This window comes from Octodon degus, unplaced genomic scaffold (genome assembly GCF_000260255.1).
Source record: "Octodon degus isolate 3935 unplaced genomic scaffold, OctDeg1.0 scaffold00111, whole genome shotgun sequence".
NCBI classification, from domain to species: domain Eukaryota; kingdom Metazoa; phylum Chordata; class Mammalia; order Rodentia; family Octodontidae; genus Octodon; species Octodon degus.
In genome coordinates, this window is record NW_004524687.1 from 6,976,099 (window position 1) to 6,983,084 (window position 6,986).

Genomic DNA, 6,986 nt, shown 5'->3' on the forward strand with positions numbered 1-6,986 from the left:
GCTGGTATCTTGCTTGTTCCCTGCACTCCCAGCAAGATGTCAACTTCTAAGCTCATGCTCTGGGGACCACCTTCAAGCCATGGAGATGGGAGTGAGTCCTGGATAAACATTCCAATTCCTCTACCTTCTGGTGGAGAATTCTGAAGAGTATCTTCTCAAGTTCCATGGTGGTGCCTCAGAAGGATCGAGCCCACTTGCCAACAGTGGGGATGTAACCATTATCAGGTTTTCTTTTTTCAGTGTCTCAAATGTATCCTCACTCTTTCGTCCATGCTCACCTCCCTAAGTCACTCCTTGCCCACCACCAGTCTTTATCTAAAGGGCCCACTGGGAGGGAGCCCAAGTTAGGGTGTTCTTCAAGGCACTTACCATAGTGCCTGGAACATGGCAAACAAAGCAAGGCAGGAGATTAGGGTGCATGCCAAACTGGCTGGTCAAGAGACAGAGATCCAGTAGACATGTATTCAAGGCCCAAACTGGGAATTGATAAGACAGTGTTTGTCTTCAATTCTTCTCCAAGTGGTTAAACAGGAGAAGGACAGCCTAGACATGACCTCACCCTGAGGAGTGGGAGACAAAGAAAACAGTCATTAATTGTGCTATCACTGTGCTCTCTTTCACAGTGGTCTGCTCTTACCCTCCAGAGTACACTTTTTTCCTACATTTAGTTGACCCACACTCTTTTAGTACCTTTACTAAATTTAAAATCTCACTATTTTTGACTTTTTTTTTCCTTTCTAATTTGTTGTTCAGGACAAGAAAAAATTGCAAAGAATCTTTGGACAGAGTTCCCAGAACCCAGTAACACCAGTACATGTGAACAATTCATCAGCTCTACTTTGAGGATCTGGAAGATTACATCATTGTATACCCCTTGCCATTCTGATATATGGGCACAAATCATTTTGTGAACATGAGCATCCCTGCTTACCTTCCCCCTCAGCTCTCATTCACTTAGCTTCTTGGATATTCCTAGGACAATCTGATGTTGAGCAACCATGGGGTCCAGTGTTGCTATAAGTTTTATACTCAATGAGAATAGTACTTTGATCAAGTACTGATAAAGGTTACAGGTATTAGCAAGGATAAAGAATGCACAAGTATTGAATCTAATTGTCTACAGTATAAATAGCACAGAATCTCTTATGTAAGATGGTTATATATTGTGCAGGGAAGAAACATCTCTGCATCTTCATCAGCCTGCTAAAGCCAAACCCCAAGTTCAGGAAGGGTGATTGTTTCCCCCCTGCTCTGGTCTCTCAACTCTCTGTGGCACATCTGATCACCTCTACAGAAACCTGGCATTACCTATATAATCAAGGCAGAAGGTGAATTAAGAAGAGGAAAAGGAAAAAGAAGACTAAATTTTGAGCCCAAAAAGTGCTTTGATAACTTAGTTTAAAAACTTGGGACTGGCCAAGTTTCTACTGGGAGATGGCCCAGTAGAATAAGTGCTTGCCTGGCAAATGCAAAGGCCTATATTCAATTCCTAGTTCTACCAAAATAACCCCAAAAAACAAACAAACAAAAACCTTCTCTTTGCATCACAGAGCTCCACTATGATGTCATCACTCATCCTCACAGTGGCCTTCAACAAGAAATATTTCAAATCCATCTTACAGATAAGGAACCTAGTTCTCACAGAACTGACTTACCTGGTCAGACCACCTAGCAGGAACTGATAGAAGCTGGGATTTTGTACTTAATAATATCAACAAATGCTCATTTTATTCATCCACGTGACCAAATTAAATCTTATTGTATTGTTTGATTTGGGTAAAGAATGTGTTTTGTGTGACACTTTACTGCTTAAAACCACTCAGCAATATTTTTATTTGTCCCCATCTCATAGATTAGAGAACAGTCTGTAAAAGATTGAATTATATGCCTGCAACCACACTACTAGCAAATGGTAGATCTGGAGTCAGTGACCCCTTTGTCTAGCTCCCTTTCATGAAGAGACTTCTGAAAAGGGTAATCCATTTTTCTTCCCTTTGAATCTGGGCTGGCTTTAGTGACTTGCTTGACTGATAGACTTTGGTGGAAATGGTGCCAGGTTTTTTCAAGCTAGGTCACAGCAAGCCTTGCCAGTTATGCTGGACCAGCAGGGAAGCCCTAAGCTACCACATGAGAAGCTGGATTAGTCCACTGTAAAGGCTGTGTGTAGAACATTCAGCATCTGCTGAATATTTCTGTTTGATCTCAGCCTTCTAGCCACTTTTGGAAAGTCACCAAATTTTGAATGAAGCTGCCTAGGACCTTCCAACCTAAGTCTTCCAGCCTATCCTCCTTTGTCTCTGCTGTTCATTGCTGAGCTTTCCCTTCCCACACATGAAGAAAGTGACATCAGGGAAAATAAGGACTAGATCTATGAAGAGGAAGACTATTCTAGCCAGACTTCTTGTCTGTACCACCCAGACCCTCTTGGTATTTTTTTATTCCTAGTTTCCATCCTGTATGGTCACTATTTATTCATGGCCCACCATCAGATTCCTATCATATGAGATGCCTCATCTATAGGCTTTCTCCTTCCAGGCTTTCTCTGGCATTTCTTTTTAATATATGTGCTGCCTAAGGGAGCATTCTCTGGAATTTTTATTTTCTTGATTTTGTGATTGTTTTCACTTGAAGTTTTGTTCTCAGAAATATACAATGAATAATGCCTGTAAACAGTTGTATGTCAAAGATCATGTGGTGTATATGGCTCTTTGTAAAAAATTCAAATCATCTAGAAAAGTTTGAAGGCAAACTTGAAGCATTTATATTTAAGTGGATGCCGCTTGAAGATATACTCATAAGTGAAATAAACCAGACCTACATGTGTAAATATCGTATAGTCTCCCTAGTATAAGAAATCAAAAGAAGAAATACAAATAGAAAGGTATAACACAACTAAAAGGAAAGCAAGAACTTGAGGACTGGACAATGAGGAGAGGGTAAGGAGAAAAGCTGGGAAACAGGACAGGGACAAAGCCTTACACTTGTACACACAAGATGGGCAAGGCAATGATCCTGAGAAACATCAGCAAGTTTTTGAAACTAGCAGTTAATTGGTAGGATTCTCATCCTGACTAACTATATATGCTGATACCTGTGAACCAGGCAACTGCACTGAAGATGGCAATGTGTAATAACCTCTAATTCCATGGTTCAGAAATGTGTTACTCAGCTCTCCCATTGCTGAAACACCATGCCTGTTACCCACAGTTTAAGGGGGGAGAGGTATAATTTGGCTCATTGTACTGAGGATTTAGTCCATGGCTCCGAGGCAGAAGTATCAGAGTAGAAGGACTTTTAGAGGAGAGTTGCTCACCTCCTGGCTTCCAAAAAGTGAGGAGAGCAGGGAGGAGCTTGAGAGGCATCTCTGCCTTCTCCCAGCAGCATACTTCTTCCAACTGGGTTTCAACTTCTCATAGTGCATTTAGTTGTGAGCTCATCAATGAGTCAAGTAAAAAAAAAAAAAAAAAGTACAGCATCCCCATAACCCAATCACCTCCTAAACACATGAGACTTTAGGTCTAGGGGCATGTGTATCTAAACCATATCAAGAGATAAGATGGGTTATATTTTGTTCAGTATTCTTCCAAGTATTATATTTTTCTTCTCTCTCTCAATTTTAGAACTTTATATAAATAGGATTGTGTTATTTAAAACATTATGTGATGATTATCTTGCTAGATTAATACACTGATATATTAAAAATCTCAAAAATCAATATCATGATTTTTATTGATATATTTCATTTTATGTGAATACAGCAATTTATGGAAGTTGTTTACCATAGGTAGATACATAGGGCACATTTTAAAATCACCATAAAGAATGCTGCAACAATATTTTTGTACATTTTTTTCCATAGACTCAGACCCAATTTTTTGTAGTGGATTTTCTAGGCCAAAGAATTTATGTTTTCCAAATATATCTATATATTCATTTATTGCAATTTTAGGGATCAAACCCAAAGCCTTCACACTGAGCTACAAACCAAGCCACTTTTTTGGGTTGTTTTATCTTCTCTTTTTTGTACATTTTGAATTTTTTGTTTAGTAGTGCATGTGTAGTGCATAATGTTTAAGGTCATGTGGGAAAAGGGTACATGTGTGAAGCACATTTTTGTTCTTTTTCTCATCTCTCCCCAATCTCTTGATCTTCGTTCTTTTTTGGGTACACATTCATAGTACATGATGTTTACATCCCTCATTCTTTATCTTGTGATGGGATTTTTAAAATTTTTTATTTTTTATTTATTTGAGAGAGAGAGAGAGAGAGAGAGAGAGAGAGAGAGAGTGGTGTGTGTATGGCCAGCTCAGCCCACCAGGGGGCGGGGCTGGCTGGCATGTGGTGCTGGGGGATTGAACCGCGGTCCCTGATGCTTTGCCAAGCTTGTTCTAAGTAGGTGCCTTAGACCACTGAGCCATCTCTCCAGCCCTGGGATCTTAATAAGTTGCTAAATTTCCCAGGCTGTGACTGAATTTGGTTGGATTTGAATCCTCCTACATTTGTTCTCCAGAGTACTGGGATCACGGGCACATGTCACCATGCCCTCCCGATTTCATAATGTGACATAATTTGTAAGCTCTTTAGAAGGCTGTAACATTCTACAGTATTTTCACTTGATCAATGTAACTTTTATATTGTATCTTGGTATGTAGTCATATCATCTTTAAAAATGTTTTTAAGACTTAGGCATTTAATTGGTGCAAAATTCCTCAGTCTTAGTAGGCATGTTTTTGATTGCTAATGACATTGGAGTTATATTATCTTTATTTCCATTGGCTGTTTGTAATTTTTATCTGGGTTGTTTACGGATATCATATAGTTATTGCAGATTTTTATTACAAGTATTCTCAAGTAAAAGAAATATTAATCTTTTACCACTTGGGTTATTATTTTTCTCTTTGTGTTTTTTCAACTTTGTTTATAAGTGAGAATTGTTTTCTGTTTAATTTTATTCATACCATACAAAAGTTTAAAGTATGCATAACTTTTATAATGTATGTATATATTTTTCATAAGTCAGAAAGATCAACAGTATGAAACATGTTAATATCTTCTTTTATTTAGTTTCATAATATTTTTTATGTTGAAAACTTTTATTTTAAAGAGAAAATATGATGACACAGAATTTCAAAACAAGATAATGGAAATTAACAATAGTACTATATTGTGTATCATCATCTTCAAATATAGTATAATATTTAGATAAATATTTATAATATTTATCACAATATAGTATAATATTTTTTCCCCTTCCTTCTTTTCTCTATTCCCCATCCCAGTTGTTCTTTCCTTTTGGGAACTTATGAGTATGGTCTCTAGTCGCATCTATTTACCTAAAGACAATACTGGGCAACAAAGGAAGACAGGAGGCACAACAATCCTGGAGTTGAAATTATACTACCGAGCTACTCTGATAAAATCATCATGGTGCTGGAAAATAAAAACAAATCTGAGCATCAGTGGAACATATTAGAACATCCAGACACAGCTGAAAACACATTCAGCCACCTTATCTTTGACAAATAGTCCAAATATGTTCACTGGAAGAAAGATAGCCTCTTTAGTAAACAGTGATAGAAAAATTGGCTTTCCACATGCTGAAAACTAAAACTAGATCTAGGTCTATCACCGTGCACTATATTAAAGTCAAAATGGATCAAAGATTTAATATTGAAACAAAAGCACTAAATACACTGGAAAAGAAAGTAGGTAGAAATCTTGACATAAGAGTGTCAGAGAGCTCATGAACAAAAACCAAACTACATCAGAAATACTTCAAAGAATCAACAACTGGGATCTTATCTTATTGGAAACCTATTCATCTGAAATCTATTGTGCAGCAGGAAATGTAGCGAGGAAGCAAGTTTTTTTTTTTTTTTTTCTTCACATGACTTCTTTGTTGTCCTGTGGTCTCCCCACCCCCACTGCAAATGGCTCTGGACAGGAACATGCATCTATTTTCCTAACCTTTCACAAACCTGGTTCTGTAGAAGCCCTTATCCATTGTCTCTCCCTGTGAGCCACACAGATCAGACAAGGAAAGGGCGACTAAGTTTCAGTGATTCCTGGTCTCATCACAAGCCCTTCCAATGCCCATAGACCTTCTAGGGTACCAGAGGTTTTTGAAAAAGTTCCTGTAACACTCTCAAACAAACTTTAACAGCTCTCTTCTGTGTTTCAATTTCCCTTTGAAGTTTGTGGGAGTGGACAACGTGTGCATAACCAGATATAGAAGTGTCAAGGCTGAAGTATTAGCTAACTAGAAAAGAAATAAGAAAATTTTCAGAAAAACTTTAGACAGACTGGAGTGACAAAAATATTTATGAGCTAGTGACAGAGAAAATAATGTTCTGAGACTTCAGAATGATAAACAGTGAACCTTAAATATTTCTTGCTTGTTTTGTAAAGATTTCTAAACTACAGATGAGGTCATTAGCCCTCTGCCCCTTCGCAACCCTCTCTAGAGCACTGAGATTACCTGGGAAGGGAGATGAAGGCTTGTGAAGGACAGTGCCTTGACGACAGGCAACCATGTCACCTGTTCTCTGTCCTGGGGACATGGCCCTCCTCTTTGCACCTCTTCTTCCTCCTGGATTCTTTCCCACAGGGCAGAGGGAACACAGGGAAGGTATCACTGTAGAAATTCTCTTTCCCACAGGAAATAAACACACAATCCTCTCTTACCTGCTGTGCCACTGTATAGTTTTAGTTACTGTGACCCCAAAACATTAATTTTTGCCTTGACTCTTTTTAGAGACTATATTTACATAAATTTTATTACAGTATTTGTTATAGTTGTTCTGTGTTATTATTACTTACTATTACTATCTTCTTCCTTTGCCCAATTTATAAGCTAAACCTCACCATAAGTCTATGTGTATAGAAAAAATGATAACATATCTAGAGTCTGACATTATCTGCAGTTTTCAGCGTCCTCTGGGGGTCTCAGAACATGTCCTGGTGGATTTCTATGTTGCTATCTTCCC